Source organism: Myotis nattereri (assembly GCF_964212035.1).
Source record: "Myotis nattereri genome assembly, chromosome: 9".
In the NCBI taxonomy this organism is placed as follows: domain Eukaryota; kingdom Metazoa; phylum Chordata; class Mammalia; order Chiroptera; family Vespertilionidae; genus Myotis; species Myotis nattereri.
The window spans coordinates 45,766,934-45,783,452 of record NC_138084.1 but is presented as its reverse complement, the minus strand read 5'-3'; the positions used below and the strand labels follow the sequence as shown (position 1 = coordinate 45,783,452).

At 40.5% G+C, this 16,519-nt stretch overlaps 1 pseudogene across 1 annotated transcript; it reads right to left on the bottom strand.

Annotated features, from left to right (window-relative positions):
* Nucleotides 1-4,545: 4,545 nt before the first annotated feature.
* LOC308525501 (magnesium transporter NIPA2-like) lies at nt 4,546-16,519 on the bottom strand (annotated as a pseudogene). Its single transcript has 2 exons — nt 16,451-16,519; nt 4,546-5,354 (listed from the first exon to the last, which is right to left on the bottom strand). The product of its transcript is annotated as a magnesium transporter NIPA2-like (transcript).

Sequence of the window (16,519 nt, the reverse complement as noted above, 5' to 3'; positions counted from 1 at the left end):
CCTCTCTGCCTTATGGGTGGCAGTGTTTTCCTGTTCTTGCTAAGCTGTGGGCTGCCTCTCTGTACTGGATCCTGTCACTTATGTAACCAGGCTACCACTTACGTAAATACTTAAAGTGTCTTCTTTTCCCTCAGTCAGACCTGAACTGATCCCCATCGATCCACCACACCTTCGCAGGGCACCCACTCAGGGCCAGCCTCTGTGCAAGATGCACTGAGCAAGAGGTTGCCCCTAGGCTAAGGAGTGAAGTGAAAGCCTCAGAACATGCCAGTCCCTACTGAGACATCTCTAAACCCCACAGAATTTACAGGCAGATCCTGCCATAGCGTGGGCTTCCTCCTGCTTCCAGAGGCCAAAAACAATGTGCAGGACCCTTGCTATGTCCCCTTCACTGCCCACTGCACAAGTGGGGGATGCTTCCAGATGCGGGTGGAAAAGCCTATTGGCTTCCGATTCCTCCCAGCCAAATGCTCCTATCAGCAGCTCTCAGGTTCGGGCTCCCACAGCTTACTTTCTACTCCCTCCCCTTATCTCCCAAATAGCCTTACCTAATAGTAGGAGGAGTCTTTTCCAGAGTATTTGCCTTAGCAAAATGCCAGGAGTGAACTGACCATAAAGGCTAACAGTGGAGAGAAGCCAGTGGTACCGAGTACTGTTAAGACATCTACATACCTGGCATGGGGTTTTGTAGACAAACAGACTGAGTACAAAACCTTTTTTCCCCATCTGAAGTCTTAAGGCTTTGGCAATTTAGACAACCATTCTGAGCTTAAAAATAGAGACAATAATTGTCTTTCTAGTCTGGCAACTTCCAGAAATATGATCATCAATTATTCTAGTGTAGATGGGCCTCCCATCCCACCCGCTGCTACAGACACATAGAGATGCTGGATGCACTATACCAGAAGGGTTATATTTGTATCGCCAATTTTGAAAACTATAAAAAGAAGTCACCAGATGTCAGAAAGGAAAAACAGGGTACAGGTGATGTGCCTTAGCAGCACATACGGCATCCCCACTCAGCTACAAATCCTGAGAGCTGAAGGCCAGGTTCCACTGCACACTAAGGAGTAGGACACGGGGCTTAAGTCCCAGTCAGGGGAGGCAGCTTGAGCCCAGCCCCCTCCATAAAACCCTGACATTGGAAGCTCTGCCCCCTTCCATGAAAAGGAGACTAGAAAAGCTATACCCCAGGGTTGGGAAAGTTTCAAGGAAGCTTGATGTCTGAAGGCCTTAGGTGGGGGAAATGGCACTCATGAGAAATAGAAACCCCAATCTCTGCCAAGTGCATATTGGGGTTTAAATGTTCTCTACCTGTATATGTAGGCACCTACTGAGATAACTTAACATAAAAATTGGTCCAGACCATTAAAATTCTTAGGTTAGGGCTGAAGTAAGCCTACTAAAATTCTTAGGTTATGGTTGAAACAAATCTGAAGTAGCTCTGTAGGGGTGCCTAGCAATCCAGGCCTTGCAGAATCCACTAAAGAAGCATTCCCTGATAAAGATGCTCACAAAAAGTAACAAACTACATGAGGAAAGAAATGACCAAGATGTAGAGTCAATAAACACAACCAACTAGAGAGAAGAGTAAAAATAGAACTATCCAAGAGATACGAATTTAAGATGATTAAAATAGAGAGATAAGCCCTAACCAGTTTGGCTCAGCGGATAAGAGCGTCAGCCTGCGGACTCAAGGGTCCCAGGTTTGATTCCGGTCAAGGGCATGTACCTTAGTTGTGGGCACATCCCCAGTGGGGAATGTGCAGGAGGCAGCTGATCGATGTTTCTCTCTCATCGATGTTTCTAATTCTCTATCCCTCTCCCTTCCTCTCTGTAAAAAATCAATAAAATATATATTTTTTTAAAAATAGAGAGATGAGAATAGAATAGTGTGAGAGGGGGAAAGTTGGGAGATTTTAAAAAGAATCATATAATACTTCCAGAAATGAAAAACATTAAAAACTGAGTTGAGGAGATGGATTAGGAATCTGGGGCGGTCAAGGTATCAAAAGTTCATAGGGAAGAATATCAGAAAAGACAGCTACACACAAAAAAAATCTCTGGCTACTGAACCACATGAGCAATTCTCTATAATATATGAGACTTCAAGCATACATATGAGGAAACTACCTGAGGCCAGTGAGAGAACCATCTAAAAAGGACTAGAAGGAACAATTTTTTAAAAAATATGTATTTTTTTATTTTTAGAGAGAAAGAAAGGGAGAGGGATAGAGAGATAGAAACATCAATGAGAGAGAAACCTCATCAATTGGCTGCCTCCTACAATCCCCCTACTGGGGATCAAACTTGTAACCCAGGCTTGTGCCCTGAATCAAACTGGTAACCTCTTCGCTCATGGGTCCACACTCAACCACTGAGCTACATAGGCCAAGCTTAAAGATTTTTTAAAAATTGATTTTTAGAAGGAGAGAGGGAAAGAGAAACATTATGTGTGACCCAAACTTCAATAGGCTACCCCCTTGTACACCCCCTACTGGGGATGGAGCCCACAACCAGGGCATGTGCTCTGACTGGGAATGGAACTGGCAACCTCTTGGTGCACAGGATGCCACTCCAACCAACTGAGCCACACTAGCCAGGGCTAGAAGGAACAATTCTTGGAGATCCTATAGGTGTAGTTTCTATTCCCAACATTCAGAGTGGAAAGGCACATTTCACAAGGCATCGAGTGAACTTTGCCATAATGGGCAAAATTTAACCCCAAACTCATGTTACTCTGGTCCATCTAAAAAGCTTAAAAGTAGTAAAAAACTATTTCCAAAAAGCTAAAGGACCCAAACAGAAGGACCCATATGAGGGGGAAAGTCAGTCAACTGAAACTAACCAAGATAGCTATAATGGATAAATAAGGACATTAAAACAGTTATTACTGTATTCTATGTAAGATGCTAGCTAAAAGACTGGGCTTGTTAAATAGAGAAATGGAAATATAAAAAAGACCCAAAATCACAGAAACAGCAAGCATACTCAGTGTTCATATCTTGGTTTCTAAATACCATTTTCCAGTAAAAGGAACCATGGCTCTTTAGAGAAACGGTTGGTTGCAGATAAGGAGCAGGGAAAGTACAAGATGATCCCAGATAACTATCTTGGTTAGTTTCAGTTGACTGACTTTCCCCCTCATATGGGTCCTTCTGTTTGGGTCCTTTAGCTTTTTGGAAATAGTTTTTTACTATTTTTAAGCTTTTTAGATGGACCAGAGTAACATGAGTTTGGGGTTAAATTTTGCCCATTATGGCAAAGTTCACTTGATGCCTTGTGAAATGTGCCTTTCCAATGTTGTAGTGCCAGAAAGTAAGCAAATGCTCAAAAACACCCACAAAAGGATGGGAGGAATATGTCAAAGAGACACAGAAGTCAACCACAAAGAGCATTCAATGGTCAAAACAACAAAATAAATAACATAGTGTTGGATTATAACCCAAAATGTAAAATAAATAAATATCCAAATTGATATTAAATGATTGAATAAATAAATAAGGGAGAAAAAATAACTCTTCCATACAGAAGAATTCCAAATAGCATATGTAAATACTCTCCCCTCTCCAGGTGGTAGAATTTAATCACTTCCCTCCCCCTGATTATGGGCTAAACTTAAAGGCTTGCTTCCAGTGAAGAGTATGGAAAGGGCAAAATAGTAGCTTCACAGTAGGAAAACCTAGCAAAACTACCTCAGCCAAGTGATTAAAGTTTATATCACCAATGATGTCCTGTGGATATCATGTGCCCTTTGATTTAACAAGGACATTTCACCTCTATGCTATTCCTTTTTAAAACCCATAAATCCAGTCTAATAATCATGACAAGAACATCAAGCAAACTCAAAATTAAGGGGTATTCAATAAAATACATTACCAATACTCATCAAAACGTTCAAGGTAATGAAAAACAAGAAAAAGACTGAGAAACTGTCATGGGTCAAAAGGACTAAAAAGACATAACAACTAAATGAAATTTGATTACCTTGATTGATCCTAGAACAGGGGAAAAAAAAGAGACATTAATGGAAAAATTCTTTTTTTTTTTAGATTTTGGTGAAGAAAAAATTTTAATACCACCACAATAATACAATGTTAACAAAAATTGGCCAGGTACTGAGGTTATTTTAGTGAGCTACCATCATTTAAACATAAGAAAAGTAATTTCTCAGTTCAAATTAGTGAAACCTTAAATAAGATTGTCTCTAGAGAACATTATTTGAGAATAATGCTTTTTCTGACACATTATGACACTCAAATTTACTTTATAACAACAATTATAAACTTTTGATTCTTGCCCTAACTGGTTTGGCTCAATGGATAGAGCGTCGGCCTGCAGACTCAAGGGTCCCAGGTTCGATTCCAGTCAAGGGCATGTACCTTGGTTGCGGGCACATACACAGTAGGGAGTGTGCAGGAGGCAGCTGATCGATGTTTCTCTCTCATCGATGTTTCTAACTCTCTATCCCTCTCCCTTCCTCTCTGTAAAAAATCAATAAAATATATTTTTTTAAAAACCCAAAAACTTTTGATTCTTTCTTTCTTAAAAAGCTGTCAGATTTTCATTTCTTCGGGAGACATTCTCCCCAGTGTGCTGTTCAATCCCACAGGTTAAACTTTTTTCATTATTATTAAGAACTTCATACATACATATTAATGAGATTGCCATTCATTGCTTTTTCATCTTTTCAAAAAGACTCAGGAAGGCTTGCTAGACTAAAGCTGACCTCTTTAAAGCCGTGCAACAAGAATATCCCCACAATTATTGTGCAGAAGCCACTTGAGGTACCAACAATGTCGTCCACAGGCATGTCCTGCCACTCCTTAAAGAGAATAGCTGAGCAGGTCAGCACGGAGGTCGTGAAGAACACGTAGGAGATGGGGGTGATGAGGGAGGTGTTGAATATGTCCAGGGCCCTGTTCAGGTCATTGATCTGCGTGCTCACACAGACGATGACTCAGCAGCAGGGCCCAAGCCAGGGGGTGCTGCAGCACAGGCTTGCCAGCAAACAGCTCCTTGATAGCTATGCCCAGGCCCTTTACACAGGAGATAGAAAAACACTCCCATCACAGAGCAGATTGTGATATACATGAGAATGTTCATCTGTCCACAGCGGGGTCCCAACACAAAGATTAGTATCAAGGACACAATGACCACAAGTGTTGCAAAGACCACGGAACCTGGATCCCCGAGCTTGTGTGATATCTCGTTTAAGGTCTCGATCTCCTCTTCCTTAGGTGCATGAATGGCCATAACTGTGGAGCCCAGCATGCTCATCAAACACCCAATCTTCCCATGAAGATTCATACTTCATTGAGGAAGTATGAAGAAAGAATGGCACTATCAACCAACTTTGGGAATAGTAACCAGAACCCAGACTCCCACGTGGGCTCAGGTTACTGACTGCCTCAATAATGGTGGCCTCTCACGAGGCTGCTGAGTCTTGCGGCACTAACTCTGGAAAAATTATTGAAATCTGAAAAAACTGTGGGTTTTGGCTAATAGCAATGTACCAATGTTGGTATCTTAGTTTTTATAACTACACCATGGCAGTGTAAGGTAATAAAATTAAGACTGAAACCAAATGAAGTGCAGATGAGAATGCTCTGTACTATCTTTGCAAGTTTTCTGTAAATCTAAAATTATCTATACTAATAAAAGCCTAGGTGGTCCACGCATGCAACGTCATCACAAGCTGGCTGCCACAAGATGGCCGCACTCACAGTGGAGGCTGGTCCCGGCATCTCCGCAGCCTCATGCGGATGAGGCCGATTGGGCCAGCAGGGGAGGGCAGTTGCGGGCGATCGGGCCGGCAGGGAAGCAGTTAGGCGTCAATCGGGCTGGCAGGAGAGTGGTTAGGGGGCGATTAGGCTGGCAGGCAGAAGCAGTTAGGGACAATCAGGCAGGCAGGCAGGTAAGCAGTTAGGAGCCAGCAGGATCGGGCCTAAACCAGCAGTCAGACATCCCCCAAGGGGTACCAGATTAGAGAGGGTGCAGGCTGGACTGAGGGACACCCCCCATGCACAAATTTTGTGCACCAGACCTCTAGTCTATATATATAAAAGCCTAAGTGATTGACCGGTCAACCAGTTGCTATGATGCGTACTGACCACCAAGGGGTAAATGCAAAACACAGGAGCTGCCCCCTGGTAGTCAGTGCACTCCCACAGCCAACCTCCCACGGTCCCTCCTCCCGGCCAGCCAACCTCCTGCAGTCCCTCCTCCAGCCGGCCAACCTCCCGCAATCCCTTCACCTGGCCAGCTGCCCACCCCCCCTCACCCCCGCCCAACTGGCCCTGTTCACCAGCCAGGCTGAGGGACCCCACCCATGCACAAATTTGTGCATCAGGCCACTAGTTCCAAAATAAAAAACCTATTAAAAACCCCAAATTGAACTTCTAGAGATGGGAATTACAATATTGGAAACAAAAAAATATACAAAATGGGATTAAAAATAGATTAGACATTTCAAAAGTAAGGATTAGAGAATTTAGAGACACAGCAACGGAAATTATACAAAAAGACACAGAAAAAAAAGAGGAAAAAATGGACAGAGCATAATGAGCTGAGGACAACTTCAAGTGGCCCAATATACAAGTAATTGGAGTCCTAAAGGAAGAAGGGGTCAAAAAATACTTGAAGATGAAAACTTTAGGCCCACAAATCCAAGAAGGTCAATTAACTCCAAGCACAAGAAATATGAAGAAAACTATACCAGGGCATTTCTTAATAAAATTGCTAAAGTCAGTGATAAAAAGTCTTAAGAGCACCAAGAGAGGAAACAGCACATACAGAGGAACAAAGATAAGAATTACAGCAGCCCTATAAGGTTTGGCTCAATGGCTAGAGCATCGACCTACAGAATGAAGGGTCCCGGGGTTTGATTCCGGCGAAGGGGACATGCCCAGGTTGTGGGCTTGAGCCCCAGTAGGGGACCTGCAGGAGGCAGGCAACCAATGATTCTCTCTCATCGTTGATGTTTCAATCTCTCTTTCCCTCTCCCTTCTTTTCTTTGAAATCAATAAAAATATTTTTTAAAAAGAATTATAGCAGACTTTTAATCAGAAACAATGTAAGACAGAAGATAGTGGGGCAAAATATTTAAGGTACAGAAATAAAAGAATTGCCATCCTGGTGTGACTTAGTGGTTGGAGCATCATCCTGTTCACCAAAAGGTGATGGGCTCTATTACCAGTCAGGGCACATGCCCAAGTTGCCGACTAGATCTCCAGTGTGGGCATGCAGGAGATAGTTGATCCATTATTCTCTCTCATCATTAATGTTTCTATCTCTCTTTCCTTCTCCTTTATTCTCTGTAATCAATAAAAATATATTTTAAAAAATGTGCCCATCATCATTAGTCAATAGGGAAATGCAAATCAAAACCACAATAACATATCACTTAACACTCACAAGGATGGATATACTTTTTAAAAGGGAAAATAAGTGTTGGTGAAAATGTGGAGAAGTTGGAACCCTCACTTCATACATTGCTGGAGAGAATGTAAAATTGTGCAATCACTATGGAAAACAGTTTGGTGGTTCCTCAATAAGTTAAATAGAATTACAATAGGCTCCAGCAATTCCACTCATAGGTATATACATGAGAGAATTAAAAGTACGTGTTCAAATAAAACTTGTACATACATGTTCATAGCAGTGCTATTCACAGTAGTCAAAATGAGGAAACACAAATATTCACCTATGGAGGAATGAATAAACAAAATTTAGTATATCAATATAATGGAATATTGTTTGGCCTTAAAAAGAAATGAAGTACTGACACCCACTACACTATAGATGAATCTTTTTTTAAATTTTATTTTACATTCTTATTGATTTCAGAGAGGAAGGGAGAGGGAGAAAAAGAAACATAATGATGAGAGAGAATCATTGATGGGCTGTCTCTTGCACAACCCCTATTGGGGATCGAGCCCGCAACCCAGGCATGTGCCCTGACTTGGAATTGAACCATGACTTCCTGGTTCATAGTTTGATGCTCAACCATTGAGCTACGCTAGCTGGGCAAAATTCTGTTATTTCATTCATCTATCAAACATGTATTGAGCAGTTCCTGGCAAGTTTATTCGGGATGCAGGGCATACACAGACTTATCAGATATGGTCTTGGCTTTTGAGGAATTCATGGGTTGGGAAGGGAGGAAAAGTTCTGCAAATAAGTTCAATTACGTGTTAGTTTCCTTGAATGTGCATTGAACTTGGGTGGTTGCTTTACAGAGGGTTGGGGGATGGAGAACAGCAATGGTAAGGCTGAGTCATGAGTGATGAGTAGGCGTTTGCCTTCTACATGGCAGCAAGAAGATTTCAGGCAGAAGGTGTGACCTGAACCAGCTCAAAAGGCTGATGTCAAAAAGCTTCTGGCTTTCAGCAAACCCCAAACCAAATAGCATATGTGCAGTGGTGTAGAAGATGGACTTCAGGACAATGAGGTGACAAGTGGATGACCACCCACCCCTGTCTGGTGGTAGTAGGTGACACTAAGAAATGATAGGGGAATGGCATGGACCTGACTGAATGTGAGGCTCAGAGAAAGTGTGACTCCAATATTGGGTCACTTGGTGGGTGGTGTGTATTGTTGGTTCCTAAGGTGGGCCTGCAGGGCATGCTATTCTCAGGGAACATCAAACTATAATGAACACCTGCCCTTCTTATGTAGTCTACTATTTTTAATATATATTTTTTTTATTTTTGCATTTGAAACCTACTTCCCTTTTCCTTGGGCTTCCTCTGTTTTCCTGTTTAAAGTATATGTTACTATGGAAATGTCATGGCACAGTAAAGTGGCATTTATAAGTGAGGTGTAAAGAATTTTCAGAACATCCAGAAACACAAGTCTAGGGTTTAGAAATATAAGCCCTAACGATGTGATAGTGTTCATGCCTTCAGACACTGTGTTATAAATATAAACACACCCGGAAACTTTAGACAGCATAGAGGAGATAGTTGAGAACTTTATTAGGATTTATGTGGCCAGATTTTTTAAATGTATATGAGAAATATTAAAAACACAAAACATAACACACTACTTGGGAAGAACATCTGGAAAAAATGAAGGAGAGAATGCCAACATTTACTTATGAGTACACACCTCTGGAAGGACCAGGGGGGCTAGACACCCCACGGAAACTTGGAAAAACCTTTGTAGCACCTTGTGTGCTATAAATATTTTCCATAAAAATTGCATGTAAATCAACCATTGGTAAATCATATTTATCAAATGTAAGGGTGACTGCTATTTTACAGATATCTTAAGAACGTAAGAATGTACACTTTAGTAGAGGAAATTATTACCAATGGAGTTAACGGAAAAAACTCACTGGACTGAGTGAAATTCAAGGTCCTTCATTATTATCCTGGCTCTGCCACCAACTAGATGTGTGATTCAAGAAAAGTCACTTAACTTCTGTGGGCCAATTTCCTCATCTAATCTGGGTTGTAATTTTGAATTTTCACTTATTAGTTTCTTAAAGCAAGGTACAGGGATATTGGCTCACAGCTTAATGTCTGGTTTCTTCTGGGAGGTAAAACGCACACCGATCCTTGTAGATAGAGCTCAAGGTCCTTTTACATGAGAGGAGCTCAGGTTGGTACAGCCAACAGGTCAGTTACCATTGTTCCTTTTTAAAAAAATTAAATTTATTGGGGGTGACCAGTTACCATTGTTCTGTGTGTTTTGCATCTTCATTACCCACTTTCTCTTTCCCAAAATCACTGTAAGTGCTATCATTCCAATTTTTTGTTCCAAATTCTTTACAAAAGCTTGCTCTTAAGAGCTTGTCCTCTGGGGAAAATTGACAGTCCAAAGTAGGAGCCCATTCTCATGGTCTTTCCACCTCTGGTCCTGTTCCTATCCCACAAGACTGGACATTGCCAAGGGCAAGGGCAAGGGCTGTACCCTCTGTGCCTAATACAGGCCCAGGCCCAGGCCCAAAGCAGGAATTCAGTAAGTGAATGCTTCTGAAGGAGGAAGCTAAGGCAGAGAGATGAGTCTGGTGAAATAACTGAACTTGAGGGGTGAACTTTTGGCAGCTGCTTTAAACATTTCTGAACTTTCCAAATTTTCTACAATGGGCAGAAATATAAACATACCACAAGCATTAAACTCCCCTTTTCCTGGCTTTTTGTCAATGCCCTGATCTCTCATAAATAATGCAAACTTTGCCCAGTTCTCCACTGTTTGGAACAGGACGTAGGGCACACATCTTTTCTTTAAGAGAAACAGCAATTACAGTCTTCTATTCTGTTTTTGCTTAAACAGCAATGACCCTATGCATTTGTCTTTGCGGACCTTACACCTGCTATCTAGCCTCAGGCAAGGACCCTGCCAACAGGCTTTGGAAAAGGCCATTTACCAAGTATTTAGGCGCACCTTGATTAATCTGCCATACAGGAAGTACAAAACACAGTGTAAGAATTCTTTTGTCTTCTTAAGCAAAAACAGGTTTAGGCCTTATTAACTGGCAAGAGATAGAAGGCAATGGGTCAGGTTTTTTGCCAATTTGCTAACGTCTTGTAGAATAATTCAGCTGTTAGGAAGACTAAAGAAGAAATTACTATCTATTGAGAACTTACTACATGCCAAGTCTTGTGCTGGGCCTCTCCTACACGTTATTTAATGTAAGACTCACATCTAATAATAACTAATATACTATATTTTTACTCATTTATCTTATTTTTTGTCAGTCTTCCCGACTTACATGTATGCTCATGAGGAGGAATTATGTGGCCAGATTTTTTAAATGTATATTTTTTAAATGTATATTTATCTTATTACTGCATCCTCAGTGTCAGATACATATAATCACTCAATAAATATTTGCTGAATGAACAAACTGAATAACTCCATGAGACAGGTGTTATTATTCTCCTTTTAGGGATGAGTAGGCAAAAGTGTTCCAAGGGTGCAAATGAACTGCCCACAGTCATATGCCTTGTTAAGGAGCAGAACTAAAACTCAAGTCGCACTCTTTTGTTCTTTTTATGACCAAAAGACTTAATTAGACTTAGACTAGATCTTGAACTCTTTCAGCTGGACAAATCTGTAATCTATATGCCTGTAAAACCTTGTGTATTTGTTTGAAAGTTTGAAATTTCATCAAGAAGATATATTTAGCATTTTTTTCAATATATTTTATTGATTTTTTTACAGAGAGGAAGGAAGAGGGATAGAGAGTTAGAAACATCCATGAGAGAGAAACATCAATCAGCTGCCTCCTGCACAGCCCCTACTGGGGATGTGCCCGCAACCAAGGTACATGCCCTTGATCGGAATCGAACCTGGGACTCTTCAGTCCACAGGCTGATGCTCTCGCCCCGGAGCCAAACTGGTCAGGGCGTATTTGGCATTTTAATGATAAATTTTGCTCAAGCAACAATGAAGGACACATTTTCCCAGCATAACAACAATGTCATGTATGGATAGACATTATCTGTATTACTTATCACTTTAAGATCCCATAAAATGATTGCTCTTCAGACATAAATAAAAGCACAGTAATTCTGGATACCAACAAAATAACATTTGCAAACGTTAGCGTTTTGTATGTTACAACATGATATGTGCGTGGTATGGAATAGCTAACATCCCAGTGTACATACATGTTGCTTGAGTGTCCTAGCATGGGAGAGGTAGACTTGGCACATTGAAAGCCATGCCCGTCCTAAAGAAATTATATGGAAGGCTCAAGGATTCTTCAGTGAGTCAGTTGTAGCAAAATCCATCTTGAGAATATTCACTTTTATGAGAGAATGTAAGAACGAAACCCAAACAAGGTTAATTTCACCCAAGAGTATTTCATATCCTTCTACACTTGTCAGAATATCCTTGGTTGCTACATGCACCTTTACCTCCCTAGAACTACATAACAGGACCATGCCACTGTGGTGTCTTCATACCACTCTGTTTTCTGTAGGGATTCTGGTCACATCCCCTTCTCCTCTGGGGCAGACTCTTTCCCTTCTGGACCACTCCTGCTACCAACACAGTATCATACAGCCTGTGTGTCAACTCATCCAGTTAATTGATTGTTCATGGATCAAGCTAGTGGTTTGGCTTCACTCTTTCCATTATCAACTTTTGGTGCCATTGTTTTATTCTGATAATGAAAGTAATAGTACGTTGGAAATATTTTTGAAAAGAAACAGGAAAATTTAGAAAATACTCATCCTCCAACATCCCTAGTAATTTTAAAAACATTTTTGGATTTAAATATACAATTTTGTGTACCATTTTTTCCATTTAACATTATAAACATTTTGCCATGCAGTGTTAACTCTTCATAAACATTAATTGTAATGACTGCATAATAGTCTATTGTAGAGTCACACCATAATTTATTCAACCAATTTTCTACTCTTGAACTTCTGGATTAAGCATAAATTCCACCCACATTTTAGACTATTTCTTTGGGACAGATTCCCAGAATTGGAATTAGAGGATCAGAAGATATAAACATTTTTAAAATCCTGAATGATACTGCCAAATTGCTTTTCAGAAAGCTGTTGCCAATTTACACTTCCAACATCGCCAGTGTGTTTTTCTACCAACATAGATCTATCTAAAGGATAATAAAATTTAAGTGGAACATATAGAGGTCTGTGGCAAAGGTCATACCTATTTCCAGGTATGCAATTAACAGTGAGTTAGTGTGAACTCATGGAATAAGCTTCATAGAAGTGGAGCAATATAATTAGATTTCAGACAGATCTAAGGACTGTATCCCTTTTGTACATTGCTCCACCCCTGCACACAGGACAGCACCTGGCACATACAGCTGCTCAATAAAAATTTGTTGAGTTAACACAGAATCTTCTTTCAGATGCGGTTTTTCAGCGGCTGTGGGATTTAGTTACTCTTTGATTCAAGGGAAACATGACTAGCTGGATTACCCTTGTAAAGGTCCATTCAATCCTGAGATTCTAGTTCAACTTTGGAAAATCAGTTTAAATCAAGGTGACACAATACAGCTCTTTTTAGGGGAAAAACAAGTAAACGCATCTAAAAGGACACCAGTTATATCTTGGCACCAGTTACAAATATATGTAATTTTTTACAAGCATGCAAAAAATATAATTCCGTGAGTTTGTCACCTCCATAATAGTCACTTTCATAGGTGACAAACTTATTCAAATGCTGCCAGAGGTTAAGGATATTTTCGAACCACCTTCAGTTCATTCTGTTATCACTGGTTGCAATGTGGTATCATTTGTAATACTGACAAAATTTTTTTTGAGATATTGCAAGGGCATATATAGGTAGTAGTTTGTGTAATATCATTTTTTGTTAACTTTTTAAAACATATTTTTTGTTTTTTTTAAGAAAAACAATTTTAAATATAATAATGTTACATGCAATAAACATTATCATTTTCTTTTTTAAAAAATATTTTTTATTGATTTTTTACAGAGAGGAAGGGAGAGGGATAGAGAGTTAGAAACATCCATGAAAGAGAAACATCGATCAGCTGCCTCCTGCACACTCCCTACTGGGGATGTGCCCACAACCAAGGTACATGCCCTTAACCGGAGTTGAACCTAGGACCCTTGAGTCCGCAGGCTGACGCTCTATCCACTGAGCCAAACCGGTTAGGGCAACATTATCATTTTTTTTTTTCAAAAAGAGCACAAACTCATTTTGTGAACCAGAATAAGGTCAAGGTAAGATAGTCAATCATTCAGCTCTAGTTCATGCTCCTGGCATCATGAAGATTCCCTTCAATATTCCACAATTTGTGTACAGTAAATTGTCTGATAACATCAGATGAATTTGGTAGTAGCAAGCATATTGATGGAAAAGAATTGATTATCTGTCATTTTATATATACACTTTATATACACTAGACCAAGAGTTGGCAAACTATGGTCCGTGGGCCAAATCCAGCCCACCATCTGTTTTTCTACAGTATGCAAGCTAAGGAGTGTAAAAATGTTTTGTTTTTTTTACCTTTTTAAATGTTTGAAAAAATCAAAATATTTTGTGACATGTGAAAATTATATGAAATTAAAATTCCAGTATCCATAAATAAAGTTTGTTTGTTTTTTAGGACACAGCCATGCTCATCTGCTTCCTTATTAGCTGTCTGCTTTTGCAATAAAATGTTGAGTAGTTACATCAGAGACTGCATAGCCCACAAATCCTAAGACATTTCCTTTATGACCCCTTCACTAGACCTCAGTGGGTCCTTGGAGGGATTAAAGTTTCCCACTACAGATTTTTTGTTTTGTTTTGTTTCTAAATATCAATACCAGGAGAAAGGTGATGCAGCTGGGAGACAGTATTTGCAAGGATCTAATAAGCCAGAGAGTAGAGAAGATAAATACTTGAGGATTTGCCCCAGAGGATAGGATGCAAAGCCTGTAAAATCTGAGAGGTCTGACCCAACTAAGAAGCAGTAGAACATAGGGTTTCATATATAGATCCAGCAGCAAAGGAAGCTCTTACTAACTGAGCCACATGGGACTCTGGTGAGATGCAATCCCAAGACTAGTAAGAATTGTTGGCAATGATGTCTGCAAATAGTAGGCAGGTTGAATAGTTGATACAGTGAGATTGTTCCCCCAAAAGTACCACACTTCTTTACTAGATGTCCTCAAATCATTTAACATCCAGATTTATCTGGGCACATCAAGTGACAAATGTGAATTCTGACGAAGAAATGGATCTGAAAGGAGGGCTGTGGAAAGCAGGTCCCAGGTACACATTCTTCCCAAACAATCACATTTCAATGAGGATTCAAAGCCGGGGCAGAATTCGGAAGAATGCAGAATTACCCATGTTTTTCAAAATCAAAGATCAGTGAACATTTTATTCTTTCTGTTTTTGATTATTACCAGTGGGACAGATGGAGTAAGGTAGGGTGGGGTAATGGGTGGAAAAGTTGATAAAATCAATGATGGGATGATCTGCCCTGGAAAGTGTTTATTCTACCAACAAAGGATTGTTCCAGGACAGGATCTAAGATAATAAATTAAGTCCTTTTCATTATAGCTACTTGAAACAATTTGAGTTCACAATTTTGTTCTAGTTCCCCTGGACTTCCAGCTGTGGCATATAACATTCCATGTGGATTCTGAATCAGAATGGGGATGGGAAGGGAGATCAGCGTGAAAGCCAAAGAGATTCATTAATTCAGTGGTTCTCAACCTGTGGGTCGCGACCCCTTTGGCGGTCAAACGACCCTTTCACAGGGTTCGCCTAAGACCATCCTGCATATCAGATATTTACATTACGATTCATAACAGTAGCAAAATTACTGTTATGAAGTAGCAATGAAAATAATTTTATGGTTGGGGGTCACAACAGGAGGAGCTGTTTTAAAGGGCCAGAAGGTTGAGAACCACTGCATTAATTGATCATTTTAAGCTGGAAAATTATGGTCAAGACTTGCAGATGGCCAGCTCTCCTCCTGACATATCTACAGAGAGCTAGGCTTCACCTCCTATAGTTAGGTGGAGCTCCTCCTGTCAGGGAAAAGACAGTTGCTGAGAGAATGGGACGTGGCTGTTATATCTCTAAAACCTTTCATGACTCTTGAGTACCAGAGGTAATCAAATTGCATTTGTACGCCATAAGCATCTATAGACGCAAGCAGTGGACCTTTTTTTAATTAAATTCAAAATATCGTGGCAGTTAACAGGTTAAGAAACTGGTAACACTGGTTACTGCTGGGGAGTGGAACCCCCAGGGGGCTAAGGGTGCCCCTTATCAAAAACAAAAGAACACATTCCCCCCATGTTGCCCATCCCACTTTCTACGGATAGGAAAGCAACCTGGTGCTAGGGCTGGAACAATTTCCTTACTGAGGACTGAGGTAAGAGCTGGAAGAGGGATCCAAAAACCAGAAGAGAGTGGAGTTAGTTGCAAGTTGAATGAAAACCCATGACCAAAAGGGCATCAAGATCAGCACACCAAAGTGACCAACGTAGCTACTGGAGGGAGGTGTGGTCTAGAATCAGAAAACAAAGAACCAGGGAAACAGAGGAGAAAGAGCAAACTGGTTAAGAATAAATTGAGAGATGTTTGAGAAAACCCAAGGACAAGAGCCTGGGGCATGATGATGATGGGTGGATCCCTGAGACTACAGAATCAGGAGCTCAAGAGCCCTGGGCAACAAGGTGCAGGCCAGGGCAAAATTCACATGGCATCTGGGGATACTCCTAGATCATGCTCTAGCCTAGGGTTTAGTGATTCCATACAGTCATGTATGGTTTGCTCTGGATGAGTGTTTGGGCAGTAATTTTACTTCCGCAAAATCTGAGGTAAACAGGGTTATCATCTCATTGGGTACTTTCTGGGAAACTTTGCAAATGAGTATTGGGTTCAAGTAGTCATTTGACTTGACTTCTACTCAGGACAGGATCTAAGATAATAAATTAAGTCCTTTTCATTTTAGCTACTTGAAACAATTGGAGTTAACAGTCCTGGTTACCTGCTTCCGGTTGCTGTGTCCAAACCCTGTATGGGCCAACGTTGCTCCTGGTACCCTATACTCCAGCAT